Source organism: Ornithodoros turicata, chromosome 1 (genome assembly GCF_037126465.1).
Source record: "Ornithodoros turicata isolate Travis chromosome 1, ASM3712646v1, whole genome shotgun sequence".
In the NCBI taxonomy this organism is placed as follows: domain Eukaryota; kingdom Metazoa; phylum Arthropoda; class Arachnida; order Ixodida; family Argasidae; genus Ornithodoros; species Ornithodoros turicata.
The window spans coordinates 225,333,990-225,349,027 of NC_088201.1; the positions used below are offsets into that span (position 1 = coordinate 225,333,990).

The 15,038-nt window shown below is 45.6% G+C and overlaps 1 long non-coding RNA gene across 1 annotated transcript; it reads right to left on the minus strand.

Annotated features, from left to right (window-relative positions):
* Positions 1 to 815: 815 nt before the first annotated feature.
* Positions 816 to 14,115, minus strand: LOC135377083 (uncharacterized). Its single transcript, XR_010418014.1, has 3 exons — positions 13,964 to 14,115; positions 5,584 to 5,693; positions 816 to 1,401 (listed from the first exon to the last, which is right to left on the minus strand). It is a non-coding gene; the product is annotated as an uncharacterized LOC135377083 (long non-coding RNA).
* Between the last annotated feature and the right edge of the window lie 923 nt (positions 14,116 to 15,038).

Genomic DNA, 15,038 nt, shown 5'->3' on the forward strand with positions numbered 1-15,038 from the left:
ACGTCTCTCGCAGGAGACGGCATGTCTGAGTAGCTGGTACCCTTCTGTCAAGTGTCACGAAAGTGTCTGTGTCATTATACCGAATAGCCCGAAAGGTTTTGATGTGTGCAATATGTTTCCCAGAAAAAAACTCACATAAACATAGCTCCGCGCGTTCACCGGTAACTCGCCACTCCAGCTATAACGAGGATGAGGAGGTATGATGCCACGTCGCCGATGACGATATAAGGAGAACTCGTTTTGTGTCGCCGGTCAGTGGTGGTCAGCGCCTTGTCCCTTTGCCGCCGTAAACCTGTTTTGCCAGTTCTCCCGGAGAATTGGGGATAGAAGGAGCGGCTGAAGCATTACCAGGGCAAGGAGAAAGGCTTTATCAGAACCCTGAACAGCCGAGTAGCAGACGACAGCGGAGTAGCAGACAACATTTCTCTAGGCCAATCAGCGAGCGTTCTCCTTATAGCGTCAGCGCGAGGTTCCAGGCAGATCACAGACTGGTACTGCTCTTCACCACCGTTGCGCCCGGTCACTTTTTGCGGCGTATTTTAAATTCAATTTTTGCGATAATTATGACTCTGTGGTGTAAATTACTTCGCATGGTGCATCTTACTGGCCTACTTAACAGTTTTATAGGAAGAAAACTGGGTGTTAAAAATGGCTTCTGTGCTAGTTTAATAGATGTCTAGCGCCATTTTTGTTCCCAGCACTCATGGACTCCTCGGTTCAAAAACTACCGTCTTTGCGTGGTGATGACGTACCCGGGATATATTCCATGTACCAGTATACCATGACCCACGACAAGGGACCATATCATGCCATATAAACCACTTGTTCCAGTGAATAACCTCAGTTCGTAGTTTGAAGACGCCGTAGACGTCACCCACCAGTAATGCTGATTTGTATTGCAGGATTACGCAAATTATAAAGCAGAAGACGCCTCTGAAGCATGGCCGAACAGGAGGTCTCACGCTTCGTACTTACATTCCCACTTAACTTGCGCATGAACAAGGGCGCATTGTTCGACAAGTACGACTGCTAAGCTACATTGTGGTCAATATTAAAGAAAACACCTAACGACGTAGTCGCCACAAACTGCGCATTGGTCGCTACATAGTCATCATGAGTAGCAAGGCAGCCGGGAACATAGATCACTGTTGCCTGACAAATTTTTGGGGGATTTTCGCAATCAGACGTCGCTTCAAGCGGTCTAGCCTACGCCGCCAACACAACCTGTCTGTCTGCCGCTTTACAATACATTTAATAGAGCATGTACCGTGCGCGTTCTTTCTTTTGTATTCGTCGTTCGTTTAATCTATTAAACGTATAAGCATCTAGTGTTACCTTCGGTATTTCCTCTCCAACCTCCTCGATGCAGCGATGCGCATTGGCACAGCCGAACTTGAGGCTCTGAAGAAGAAACGTGAAACATGTGTAACGCCGATTTATCGTGTAATCTTTTTGTAGGTACGGGTACACGGGCTAGAACATCATTCAACGAAAACTTGTTGCCTTTTTGACGCTTGCAGTTCTGTAATTGTGTGACATGCGCGATTCGTTGAGGTATCCATGTGTACACTCTAAATCCGGCACCCGATACGTACCGCATGAAAGAGGACCCGCACCTGGGCCAAGCGGTACACATGAGATACAGTCCTCAACCAGCAGGTACAGTTTGCGATCACTGCGAAATTCAAGCGGTACAAGGGCTTCGAGACCCATCCGTACCGGCTAGGTACCTCTTAAGCGCGTCCAGAAGCTGTACCTCATGTGTACCGCGTGTTTCCGACGCATGAGTACGAACGCCTTCTCACAATCTCCATGCGCAGCAAAAATATTTCGCGTGATTCCGAATATCAGTCAATAAATTCCCTTATGCAGTAGTGCCATAATGGGTCAGCACTATCATTCTATCAAAGAAGTGCAATAACTAGAACCCGTGACCGTGAGGGATCGCACGTTTGGGAAGAATACGTTTCTTGCAACCGCTGGCAAATCAGTTTGTTTTGAAACGTCGGGGAGCGAGGACGAGTCTGCTCGGTCTTTGAAGAAACTCGTTCGACGCTCAAGATTGGAGTCATGTAAGGTGCGTATTATATCTATCAATAATTATTCGTCTGCACGAAGCATTTTCGTTGATCTTCGCTCTGATTCCCAGTGGTCCTGATCACCGGCAGGCTTGACACAACGACTGATTGACGGAGACAACGAACTTTGCGCTCATACGCGAACGTTGATGCGTGAATTAGAGAAGCCTAGATTTCACTTTATACCTGGATTACACAAGCAAGGAGGCATGTTTTTCAGGTAAGTTATTTCGGTTGTTGGATTTTTTTACATTGTATTTTCTCCAGGTTACCTCCAGGCGATTTCGTAAATGGGTGAGTCAATCATCTTCTCTGGTTGGTGTTACGTTCTGCGGAAGAAACGGAAGTTGGGGTAGAACAGCAATCCAAACGTGTGAAAAAGATAAAGAAGCGTGACCACAGAGCAGCCGCAATAGTAAAGGAGAGATGCAGTGGTCAGCGTTCATCCGTATACGTTGTGCCCCGTGTGTTCGGCGTTTGTGCATCATGAGTCATGAGAATGCACGCTCGGGATGGACAAGCATCACCCCTGAAATGGATGTAATTTTCGAATAAAGGTATTTGTTTGTGATATTTATCGTACAGCGTAGCTTCCTGGGGCTGTTAATATATCGAAGAAGGGGAGAACCACCCCGACGGGTAGGCCTAAATCGCTGCGCGCTATCCGTTACATGTACCGCATGTGAGGGCACGTGTACCTCTTAAATTTAAGAGGTACATTTTTAAAAAAAAATGTACCTCGTGGCGAAGCAGTACTTAACCGTTACATATGCGTTACCTGGTTTAGAGTGTAGGGTGAAAAAGCTAACACACAGTGATATTTGGCTTTTGTAGCCAGATAACCGAAGTGCCGCGCGACGCTCGTCGCAATTTGAGATAAAAAATACCTTTAAGGGATACTTACTCGCCCATAACTCATTAGTTTTGTGGCAGTGACATCGTACTTTATTCTGGAGCGCTGCGGGCAAACGGCCTGCTGCAGACGAGACAGGGCGCAAGGAATATCCGGGCGCGGAGGGCAGAGCGCACCACTGTCGTCGTCGTCACCGCTACAGTGCGTTTACCAATTAAGATGGAGGTGTCGCGTTCGGTATCAACGTAAGTTCCCTGCAAGAACTCATGTAAACGATCGCGTTCCGGTTTCAATCCTGGGGCGTTCCGACTCGGTACGCTTCTAGCGCGCCCATGTAAATGGGGCCTCTGATACTATCCCCATATTTTTATGGGGGTAGTATATATGGGGATATAGTATATATGGGGGTGGTGGACTAAAATGACTACATTATTTAATATCATGCGGCACTACGACGCTACCATGGCGTATAGGTGGGAGGCAGTGTGGCCTGTCTGGAACGAGAACGGTGAAACTGTGTGTTCGGATATCGGATGAAAGTGCATCATTGTTATGCAAGAAAGAAACACATCGCAACAGACCCCAACACAAGCACTCACTGTTCCGGGGGCAAGCAACACCCGAATGCATGAACCAGTTGAACACATGTCTCACCTCAAGCCCATGAACAAATGAGAGCAAGTGCTCAGCTAAGAAATGTAATTATCTGTTACGCAGGCGTATCGACCGTTGACCGACACATTAATCCCAATGACTTTCTAAGTTATCTGTTTCTTTTTGCTCTTACTAAGATTGTTGCGGGTTACAAAATAATTCCCCACACACATGCCTTGCAGTGGACGTGTGCGGAGAGGTGTTTCCTGTCATTAATGCCCGATGTTATCTTGATCTAATGCTCACCTTCTCGCGCATGACAGTGGGATGTGGCAGCCTGCATGCATTAAACCATTCGTGGGAAAAGGTACTACACGTACAAAATAAGTAAGTTGCAGGCTCTGGTACTTTGCTGGAATAGTAACTAGCTGAGTTACAGCCACAAGTAACTTCGTTACAGTACGTTTACTTTCCAAAAGGCAAAAAGGACTCCAGTTCAAAAACTTCGGTTCTAAATCCATTACTAGTGCAGGCTGTACCAGAGCAACAGCTGCTGCCCCAAGCTGGTTTCAGTAATTGTTCTGCGCTTTATTCCAAAGCTGAGCACGAGCGCAGACAACTAGACAAAACGAAAGTAGACAACAAAGCAGTAGTGTGTTGTCCACTTTCGTCCATGTCTAGTTGTTTGCGCTCGTGTTCAACATGTTTGACCAACAAGCCCAATCATCCAACTTGCCTATTCCAGGGCATCCCTACCGACGTGGAACAGCCGCTCAACTGGGTCACTAGATTGGAACAACGCTTCTTCCATATTGCACTCAGGAGCGCTGACCATAGAACTCTTCTCTTGACATCAGGTTAATGGCAACGTCTTTGTATTATAGCACACGAAAGTCAAGTGGTCGTTGCAGACAGGCCACGTTGCCTCGCACCTACACGCCATGACAGCGTCGTGGCGCCACATGATATAAAGTAGTATAGTCATTTTAGTCCACTACGCGCGACAAGTCAAGTTTAGCCGTTTGCCAGGCTAGATTGCCTTGTACTGTTTGGGACGTTGTGTTCTAAAATCTCCAGCCCGTGGTCGAGCAGTCCCCTATGGGCGTTGTCGCGCACGAAGGAACTATATCATTACAGTCCCCTAGGTAAGTCCACACAGCGCCAGCCGTCGGGACAGAGTACCATTGCATACTCAGCGTCGTCCGCTAGGGAGTGCAGTTGTATGCGGCCTCCCCTCGGAGAGTGTAATGGTATAGTTCCTTCCTAGCGATAACGCCGAAAGGGGATCTGTCAGCCGTGGGCTGGAGTTTTTAGACAACCATGTCCCAAACACTATTTCTCTACGAGGGCACTGCGAGCACATCCCAGCATAGTGAGGTCATCGCATGCTTGCATGGGTAGCCTCGAATAGAGGGTAGCGTCTGCATCCAGTGGACGCGCCACGTGCTTTTTTCTAAGTAGCGCAACAGCAGATCCTTTCCCCATGACAATTCTTGTACAGGAACGGGCAGTTGTGTGAGCCACCAATAGCACGTGGCAACGGGTAGTGAAAGCATCGCTCTCCGAAGTTATCGACGAGAAACCTATGCATCAGAAAACTATGCATCAGAAAACTAACTTGTCACTGCAAGAAGGCAACTAGATACAGATGAAAGTTACTTGCTTAGAAAGAGTAATTAGTTACAATTACTACTTACTTCTGACTAATTTACTGCCGTACAGGGCCCTGTGGGGTCACCACTTCCTCGTTATTTGCAACTCTCACTGGGCCCTCTTCCCGCCCTCTTGGTATTTATGAGACAGCCCGTGTATTGGAATAAAAACTGCATCCTATTCTTTTATTCTATCTCGTATTTACACAATACATAAAGTTAAGCAGGTTAAGTCAAATAATTAATCTGAGGAATTCTTTAGTTACACACTCTCTTCGACAGGATGTCCTCCTGTCTGCATAACCCGGGTGTAAATACCGCATCTAGGTAGGTCTAATGAGCTTTGTTGTAAAAATTATTTAGAAGATAAAAAAAAATCACATTGTATAACTTTCAGCACACTCACATCAGTAAAGAACTTTGCATCGGGCTTCTTGTGAAGGTCCTTGACCAGTTGATAACAAACTTTGAAGACACGGTTCGTAGACCGTCCAATGGCTGTTGCATGAAACATCGCTGCCAAAGAAATAAAGACAAGAATAGTGTCAAGAAATGCACATTCGCCTTTGTTATATTTTGTTTTCGTCACAGGATGGAGTCAGGAATAAAAACAAATTGTTCAGCACAACGTCATGTGAACGTAAATGTGCAAAAACATGAATCCTGCATGGGACACAAGCACGACTCTAGGCGACAGTGTGTGCTTTAAAAATCACAGGATCAATCGCGTTCCTCCTCCTCCTTCTTCTCGTTTCATCGTGCGGAAAGGGGTGAGTGGGACGGTGTTGCCACATTTAGTCGACATTAGTCGCTAAATTTGGTTTAAAAATTTGATAAACCTCGAAAAATCTGGAGAAAAAAGTTGCGTAAATTCGTCAAGCATAAGATAGGTGCGTAGTTATACCAAAAAATACTCTAATTGGAAGGTTTAGGGAATTAACTTGCTCACTGGTTCATCCAGAATCCCAAGCACGGAGAGTTGTTGGAAAAAAATTGGGGGGGGGGGGTCATTATTATAGCTACGCCATTACAGCTTAACGCATCATTACCGACACGTGTCTAAAGCTAAAATCGCAAGCGCGGCTGTAGGGCTGTAGGGGGTACACAGGTGAACATTTTTGGGGGTGTTAGGGGGAGTCTGGATAAATCACTGAACTACCTTTCTAACGGTCATTCTTTCAACGTTCCTCTGGGGCGAAGGGGGGGGGGGCATTCTGGCTGCATACGATATTCTGCAGAACCAGTTAAAAAGTTTGGCATTATGGTGCGGTTATTGGCGCGCGCATCACAAAATACGTGCTCTAAATACTCTGCTCTCTGCACTGACTTTAGAACTTCATACTAGGTCGAGCAACGTGAAGGTATGAAATCTATGCTAATTTGTCCGCGACCGTGATATCTGAAAAATAAAACTTTATTTGCTGCTGCACTGAGTACTAACTTCAGAACCTGCACTGATGGACGGCTTTAAAAGGCTTCAAAAAAGAAAAATGGGATATTGGATTAGATTAGACTGGAGAAAAAGAAAGGGAGATTATGAATTCAACAAGTCCCAAGGGAATGGGAGATATGCGAAATGAAGAGCCCTCTCTTGCCCGTTAGCAAAAACCTACTCGCGCCATTTTCGTTGAGGCGATGCTTGGAAAACATGGTTGATTGAACAGTGGCAGCTGAAGAGGGCTTCTGTTGTTTTTGTGATTCTATGTGTAAGCACCTCACGTGCCACTGTGTTAGGAAAAGTTTGTTGTGAAGTTTGTTTGTTGTTTGAATAGTGTGAACGACACTGCAAGCTTTCCGTTCTGCTTAGCAAAGAATCGTGTGAATACCACAGCTTTTTGTCGTGAAAGGAACTGCATATGTCGAAACTCTGAAGACAAAAACACAATGTTATTTACTAATGATGAAGGTGCCACCGCACTGCTGTGCCAAGCTGTACAAGCAGAGAGGAATAAAACGAGAAAAGGGTGTGTGCGAATTCATGAATCGCTGTACCTGAGCACTAGGAAGCGCCTGAAATAGTATCCTGCAGTTGAGGCTACTATCGGACCAGCCTAAAGCATAACGAGTAAAGCTTAACATTCACGATCATTCATAATTAATATGCAGTCTCTCATATCACTCATCATTCCCGGTCATTCAAAATTAATATGCAGTCACTTTCGCATCGGACGTTTCCCGCTCGTTTATGCGCCACTGATGCAGAACCTAAGGCAGACCTATAATGTGATATGAGTGTTCCTGATTTGACTCTCTTGTAAAATCACTGAACTTATGGTGAATTATATCATAACCCACAAGTGAATTGTCAAGTGTGATAGACTGGAATATTGTTTTGCATATGTACCTAGTGCCCTCTCTTCACGTACATCCTAACTCCAAATAAGCATGTGCACAATAATTTGTGGTCTCTACATGTGTTCTCTGTTCCAGATTCTCGTGCACAAGGGAAAGTAAGAAAAGAAATTAGTCGAGCCACTAAACAGGCCAGAACGCGAGAATAGGACATCATCTGTGAGTATTTGTTTTTAATTATTATTTGTGTGTGTGCGTGAATTGCCTCACACATTTACAAGGAAAATCACTTCTTGTAAGAACTACGTAGGATAAAACCACGCTTATTACAGGTTCAGAACCATGGCATTTATGCTGATCAAATATTTATTTATTAAATAACATAAATAAATGTTGGTCATAAAGTCACATGCTCGACAAACGGGTCAAGTCGTGGCTTAAGGAGAGCAAGTAGCAACGATAGAACCAGATACCTACCAACATCTAAATCTGAAACCTAGTATTATATCGTCTAATTATATATCACAACTACCAAATGCAGCAGCACTACAACCGTGGCGTGGTTCCAAGAATTTCAAGACATTAAGGAAGAGATTGCTTGGCTCAGTGAGGCAAACGGTATAAAAAACTCCTCCAACAAAATATTCCCGATTTACAAGACCAGTATCTCACTTAATCTTATCATCACAATAGCAGCTAAAACTAAAAAGTTAAGTATTGCAGAAGAACAAAGTCAATGCAAATGCCGAACGTCGATGATAAATGCCATGTGCGATCTCGCTGAAAATGGAATCTACCACAAAACTGTAGTACTATTTCTACTGCTGAGACTAGAGTTCTGAAGAGTTTGTCCTTCGTACATTCTGCCAAAATGTTCTGTACTCCACCGAGGAGTCGTGCTTCAACAATTGCGGCCGCGGATTCCTTTTTAGCGGAACCCCCTCTAGCCGCGCTACAGCTCATGAGAGATCTGCCCTAGCCATGGTGGTCGGGAGCGGCGGACTCGACAGATGTCGCTATTTTGCATATCTGCTGTTGTAAACACATTAGAAAGAGTCAGCACGACAGCAAGAACCGGAAGTTGATTACCACAGGCTCCTTCATCTCTGTCCGTTATGGATGCATGGGCACGTAACACAAATGAATTTGAAAAAAGCAAACAAACTGCAATCGTGTACCACGTGGAATTTGGTGGAGAACGAGATATTAAGGACTTACTACAATCGGGGATGCATACCGGAAAACAGTCTCTTAGCCCCATTTGACTAGTCCTCGCAGTTAGGATCTCTCACTAACTCAGAGGAGTCAAGCTGATGTTCGATACGCACTTTGACGCATGCTGGCTACGAGCACACCGCACTCACTGAGCGACTGTAGGTCGATCTTCCTGTTTTTCTCAAGTCATGACCGCATGCGCACGGGTAGGCTCAAGGTGTGCTGTCAACTCTCTCTGCGGTCCACGCCGACGCACCGTTACTCATTGGGTGGAGACACTGATACCTGGCTTCCTGGCGGAGCGCACAACAAAATTGTTAACTTCAGTGGTTTCAAGTAGCATACCAACCAGAAGCAATTACAGTCGTTTCTTATTTCCACGTTCTCCCACACCGACGCCATCGAGTGTTCAATGCTGCATGAATCGATTTTTAACCGCGTTTTCGTATTTTCGCTGTCGTTAAAAGTCTCATTATCTGCTGGAGCAAGTCGTTAAAAAAAGCAGCTAAGCCCAATGTACAACAAAAAAAAAGAAAAGTCGCTAAACAGAGCAAAAAGTAACGAAATTTAGCGCTAAAATCGCGGGTGCATTTTTTTTTTCTACGAAAAATATATAACACAGATAATTTTTGTCGTTAGTTGTCAACTCACATCCATTTTTAACACGCCAGAAACAGAAAATTTTCATTAGATGGCTTTCTGGGCTCCATTAAGGGACAGGCATTAACAAAGCTACTTATGTTAACTGAAGTTGAAAATGTGTCAAGCAACGTTAACACTTCATGAATTCGGAAACCTAAGTTCATAACATTCTTCCCATCAACCCAACAGAGATTTAAAAACAGTGAGAAGGCGAAAGACAGAAGCGGTTTTAGGCAGCGAAGGCCAAGAGAGAATGAGTCGCCCGCGCAAGGGCGGTGATGGCGACGAATTTGCTTCAAAACTTCCCGTGGGAGAAAGAAGGACTAACCGGGCGGCGTGCGCCAAGAGAGCTATTGAGGTGCGATGGGCTTCAGTCGGCTGAGGTGAACCGTCTCGGTGCATCGGTGGCGACGGGCAGCAGGGGTCCAACCAACACTACTTGGATATAGAAAGCCTGCTTATTTTTTAATTTATTTATTTTTAATTCCGTGTTAGCGCCGCGAAGCAACTGTGGCTATGAGCGGCGTGCAGACGTGGACAGTTGGAAAGAGGACAGCAGGAAGGAGTGCGGGACAAGTTCATCAGTATGCGTCCTGGGCAGACTTCAGGGGGAACTGTGCCGGCATTCGTCTGGAAAGTCTTCAGAAAACCTAGGGAAAACCTCAGACAGCACGGCGGGTGACAGCATTCGAACCCGTGTCACCTCCCAGTCTCGGCGTGGAAAGCGATCATCCTAACCACTATGCCACGGGAGCTGGTAAAGAAAAATGCCTGCTTACTCGTCGACGTGACCTAACAACTAAGAGTCAGCCAATCAGGATCGAGCGTTTTCAACGGCGGTAGCCAATCACAAACGAGCTCTCAGCGGTCCTAGCGACGGAGACAAACCACCGTCGTCTGCGAGGAGTGACCAAGGTAAATATAAATGGTAGCGAAGCTTGCATTCGCCATCACTTCTTCAAGGGCGGCCATGATAAAGACCGTCAGCGCCATCCATCCGTTGCCGGGCAAACTACAAATTCCGTCCTAATGATGTCACCTAGTACGCCACCATTACGTGTAGGGCGGGCCGGGCGCGCGCGCTCCTTCCATCGCGATGTCGAGCCGCGGAATATCACAATCGCTGTTGAAAGCAAATCCACCAGCAAAAACTCAATTTGTAAACAGAGAAGAATCAACACTAGCGACATGCGTGCAACAAAGGACACAGGAGACTAGGTGGGAGCTTGCTTTCTTTTATCACCGGTATATTCGCCATGCCATTGTAAGCAGCATAAATACCCATATGAGACAAGATGTTCTCAGGCTGGAACACAGTGACATTTCAGTGACTTCCATCTTTCATCATAAATACTCACTACAGAATAATGTGAAAAATAACCAGTATGACAGTCCATGTACTGAATAAGCACGAAAGGATAATGTACAAATTCCAGCAAACACAGGTGGGGCCCAGGACCTTAATGTCCAATGCATGCTGCTATAGCTGTCCTCATGCACATCTGGAACTTTCCACATATCTCTCGTACAAAGAAGGTGGAAGTGAACATATTTGCACTTGAAATTCATATTATATGATATTTGCATACTGTGTGGGGCTATGTCTACCCACAGTTTCTGGCATTGTAACGAATGCTATTGGGGAATAAGAAGGCACAAGTCCATTAGCTCAGTCTAGAAGTCTCTGATACTTTATCTTGCAAATCAGCCACAATAATATCAGCTTCCAGCAATGACAACCTTGTTCAGTGTGTACACACCCTGCTGGTGACTACTTCTACTTTGGTTACAACAGCATTTTGATATTAAAGGCATGTCAAAGCATCGACAATGTTCTGTGCTTTTGCTATTTTGTGCACTTTTGCCATGTGGTGTAGATTTTCAAGCTGTACAAGGTGCTTAGACCTGCACATACTGCGCCTTCATACTGACTGTTGTGCACACAACTACTGAACTCAAAATATAAAATTATGTGCTAGAGATCTATGTGCACAGGTATACACTTAATACATATCAAAAAATAGGGCGCAGGGTTGCTAAGACAGATTTCGTATTTTTCCCGCCTTCGCTACCATTTATATTTACCTTGGAGTGACTGAACGTCCACGCGTACTAAATGGGGCAACTTTAAAATGAAGCGTAAAACGTGACCATATCTTTCTCAGGACTGATTTTCTAGAAAGCGTGTGGCAATTTTTGTCTACAGCTTCAGGTCTACAGGTTCCAAGTTAACTGCGATCATTTCAGAGTTCTTCAATTCGCAGAACGGCGATTCGCAGTAGCAGCTTCAATTCTAACTTAGTATGTCCACGTACCGAAAGTAGACCCTCTGTATCTAGGCGGCTTTGGTTCAACACATTCGACGACGAGACTGATGTCCGCACGATGGAGGTGTACACAGGAGCAAAGAGGGCAAAGCCGCTCACCTGTGGCTCCTGCTATTGAAGATGAGGGAGCAGAGCAGGCATCCTGAGAATATCTGCATATGTTCGGTGTGAAACCGGCACGGAGCTCGGTTGTGCCAGGTTTTGTGCTCGTTCCTTGTGGCAGGGGCTTTGAAGATTCATCTCTTTGATTTGTTGCAAGCCAGGTTGCGAAGGGTGCGGCGGCAAGGACAAACAGCAGATCTTGGCCCACAGCGGCGCAGCCAGGTGGGGGTTTGGGGGTTCAACCCCCACGAAACTGTACCTTCGGTAGTGCATTTGCGACAGGGAAACGAGGGTTCAACCCCCACGAAACTGTACCTTCGGTAGTGCATTTGCGACAGGGAAACGAGGGTGAATTCCTCCTTCCCCATGTATCTCTCACAGAACCCCTCCCGAAATATTTTATTTTTCTGACTACGCTACACTCTAAGAAAAGAAGGTATGACTTTCTACCCATTTCGGTAGAGCTGCATTGCAACCTCATTTCTACGCCAACTAGTTTTACCTTTTGGTTATAACGGCAGGGTATAATCTGTCGTTCTACCAGCTTGGGTAGGAAATTCTACCATTTTCTCTTAGAGCAAACGTGAGAGAGAGGAACAAGAAAAGGGACGCCGTCGCTTATACCCGCGGGGGAGAAGTCGTGTGTGGATTGGCACAAAATGGTTGATGTACTGCCCTGCTGCAACTTTGAGTAGGAAATTCTACCTGTTTTTTCTTGAAGTATACTGCCGGCTCTCGCAGGTTCCTCTCGTATTACTGCGCGTATGATTGCGCGGAGGATGTCACGGTTGAATGGGGCGCTGAGAATACCTGGATACTGAGGCACCGAACGAGGCAAGGACTGTACCCGAATATTTCTAACCTCTTGCAGAGAGCGACATAGGAAACGGTGTCCGAAACATGCTCGCTCCTGGATTACGAAAACGAAAACAAAAAGAGGGACGCCTTTCGATATTGGCTGCATACTCTTCTGATGTGTCAGACGTGCATCAGTACTCTTGAATCAACGTTAGCATTTTCATGATAAAATTTCGCTGAAGAAGTGATTTCGTTGCTCAAAGCTTACGAATTTTATGGGATCATCGGCCAGTTACACACTCTCTCGTTAATTTCCGCTTGGCTGTACGTACGGTGCTAAAAAACGACAAAAAAGAGACACCTGTATTGCTCTCATATCTTCTTTCGTATAAAAATATGGCTTAAAAGCATAATGTAGAAAGAAGAACGGGAAGCAAAACTCCCGCCCGACTCGATATCGTCGAGGAAACTAAGGGTCGATGGTGGAAAGGATGGACGTAAAGACAGCAAGAACTACTGCCTCTTCTAAAACTGCAAAGAATCCACGGCTAGGGGGGCGATCTAGGAAGGTTGTATTATTCGCATATTTGGAAAGTGCAGCCGCCGTGTTAGTTGTGTCAGGATAGTCATAGGATAGTCATAGTCATAGGATCATCACCCATGACGCATATGGCGTATTTCTGCAAGAAATACGATTGTCGTCATTTGCGACCACGTTGCATGGCGAATCGAAACAATTCCTTTTTCTGCTCGAGACACTAGAATGTACAAAGAAGGTGTGTTTCGTTTCAATAACATGTAACCACCAAGGTATCTAAATAATTGTGTCTCAAACCACCCGGGGAGAACAATCCGAGTTAGCTGTTGCGTGCTTTTATGAAAGGGTCTTGTCACATTCAGCAACGAACTGGCCATTTCGAAAGTGCTCAATTGTGTTATTGTGAACCTGATTGTGGACGTATGTCTGCTGAACCCTTGAGAGTATAAACTTCATCACTGATAACGTATCTAAACATTGACACGTGTATTACCTTTCTTTGGGTCCACATCGCACTCTTTGCAAGGATCTGCAAGACACATACTCGAAGACAGAGCCACAAGTAGAGAGAACCGATATTCTTCAACATGCTGATCAACAGCTAATTGAGGAAATAACGTCGAGCCACCAAGGCATCTAAATAACTGTGTCTCAAACATCCTAGGGAGAACTATCTAAGTTAATTGCTACGAGCTCTGATGAGCGTCTTAAGACGCACCTTCAGTTTCAGATTCGGTTAAAATCGTTCTCGAACTTCAAGTAACAAACTGGCCATTATGAACGTGACTGTGGACGTATGTCTGCTAAACCCTTGAGAATCTGTGATAAATTTCATCACTGATAACGTCTCTAAACATTGGCACGTGTATTACCTGTCTTTGGGTCCACATCGCACACATTGTAAGGAGCTCCATGACCCGTACAGCGACACAGCAAGAGGCACAAGAGGACAGAACCAATATTCTTTAGCATGCTGAATAGTGCGAATGCTGGCGACCCAATGGAGGCAATGCCGTGGAAACTGCAGGGCTCTAATCCACACAACGTGCTTTGGCAATAGTCCGCCCTTGACATAGCTGTGCAGATACAGCTGCATGATGAACAAACAATAGAGCGTCCGGATAGGGGTGGGACGCGCAGCGTAACTCTGCTCGAACGACAGCGCTAATAATGTTAGGCTGCTGTTAGACTGCAATAAAATATGAAAACCGAAACTAATTAATTACTGCAACAATTGACCCGCTTCGCTGGCAGATTTTTATCGAAAAAAGTATCCACTGAAGGTCCCGAAAGGGGTAGCACCCATTTTAATACCGACGGCGCCTTGCTTTAGAAGTTACGTTTTTCACGAAGCTCATTCGAATTTTTATTTAAATAATTAGTGCATACCACTCATTCACACGCTGCGCAGCTTGTAGATGGCGTCGGACAGATACTTGTGAAAAAGAAAGTTATTCCATTAGTGCACCCGTTCGCGAATTATTTAGCCGGGGACATTCTCCCGGCGTTGCGCCATGATGTGAGCACACTACCTTCAGAAACCACCACGCATATTATTTCCTTTCGGAACTGCGAATTGCCTGAAAGAAATTGCTTTGCAAGAGAGCGCAAAGCGGCGACCACCTCGTACAGCACCTCCTCGCGTCTCGTGACGAAGACGTTGACAGTGGACTCTTCATTCGTAACGGATAATCACCTGCAGACCTCACTCCTCTTCCTTATAACATCGCACCCCCCTGTCAAGATACCCACACAACTCCCACAGAGTGTTCCTGCAGGCATGTGTAGGGCTATGATGGTCCCACATACATGACTGTGGGCCCCACACAAGCTCCTACATGACACTCCGTAGGACCCACAAGAGGAGTATGGGGGTTTCTGTAGGTTGTATATAGGAGGCTGCTGGTCCCACAAGTGTGTAGGAGAACCCACAGGGAGTGATAACTT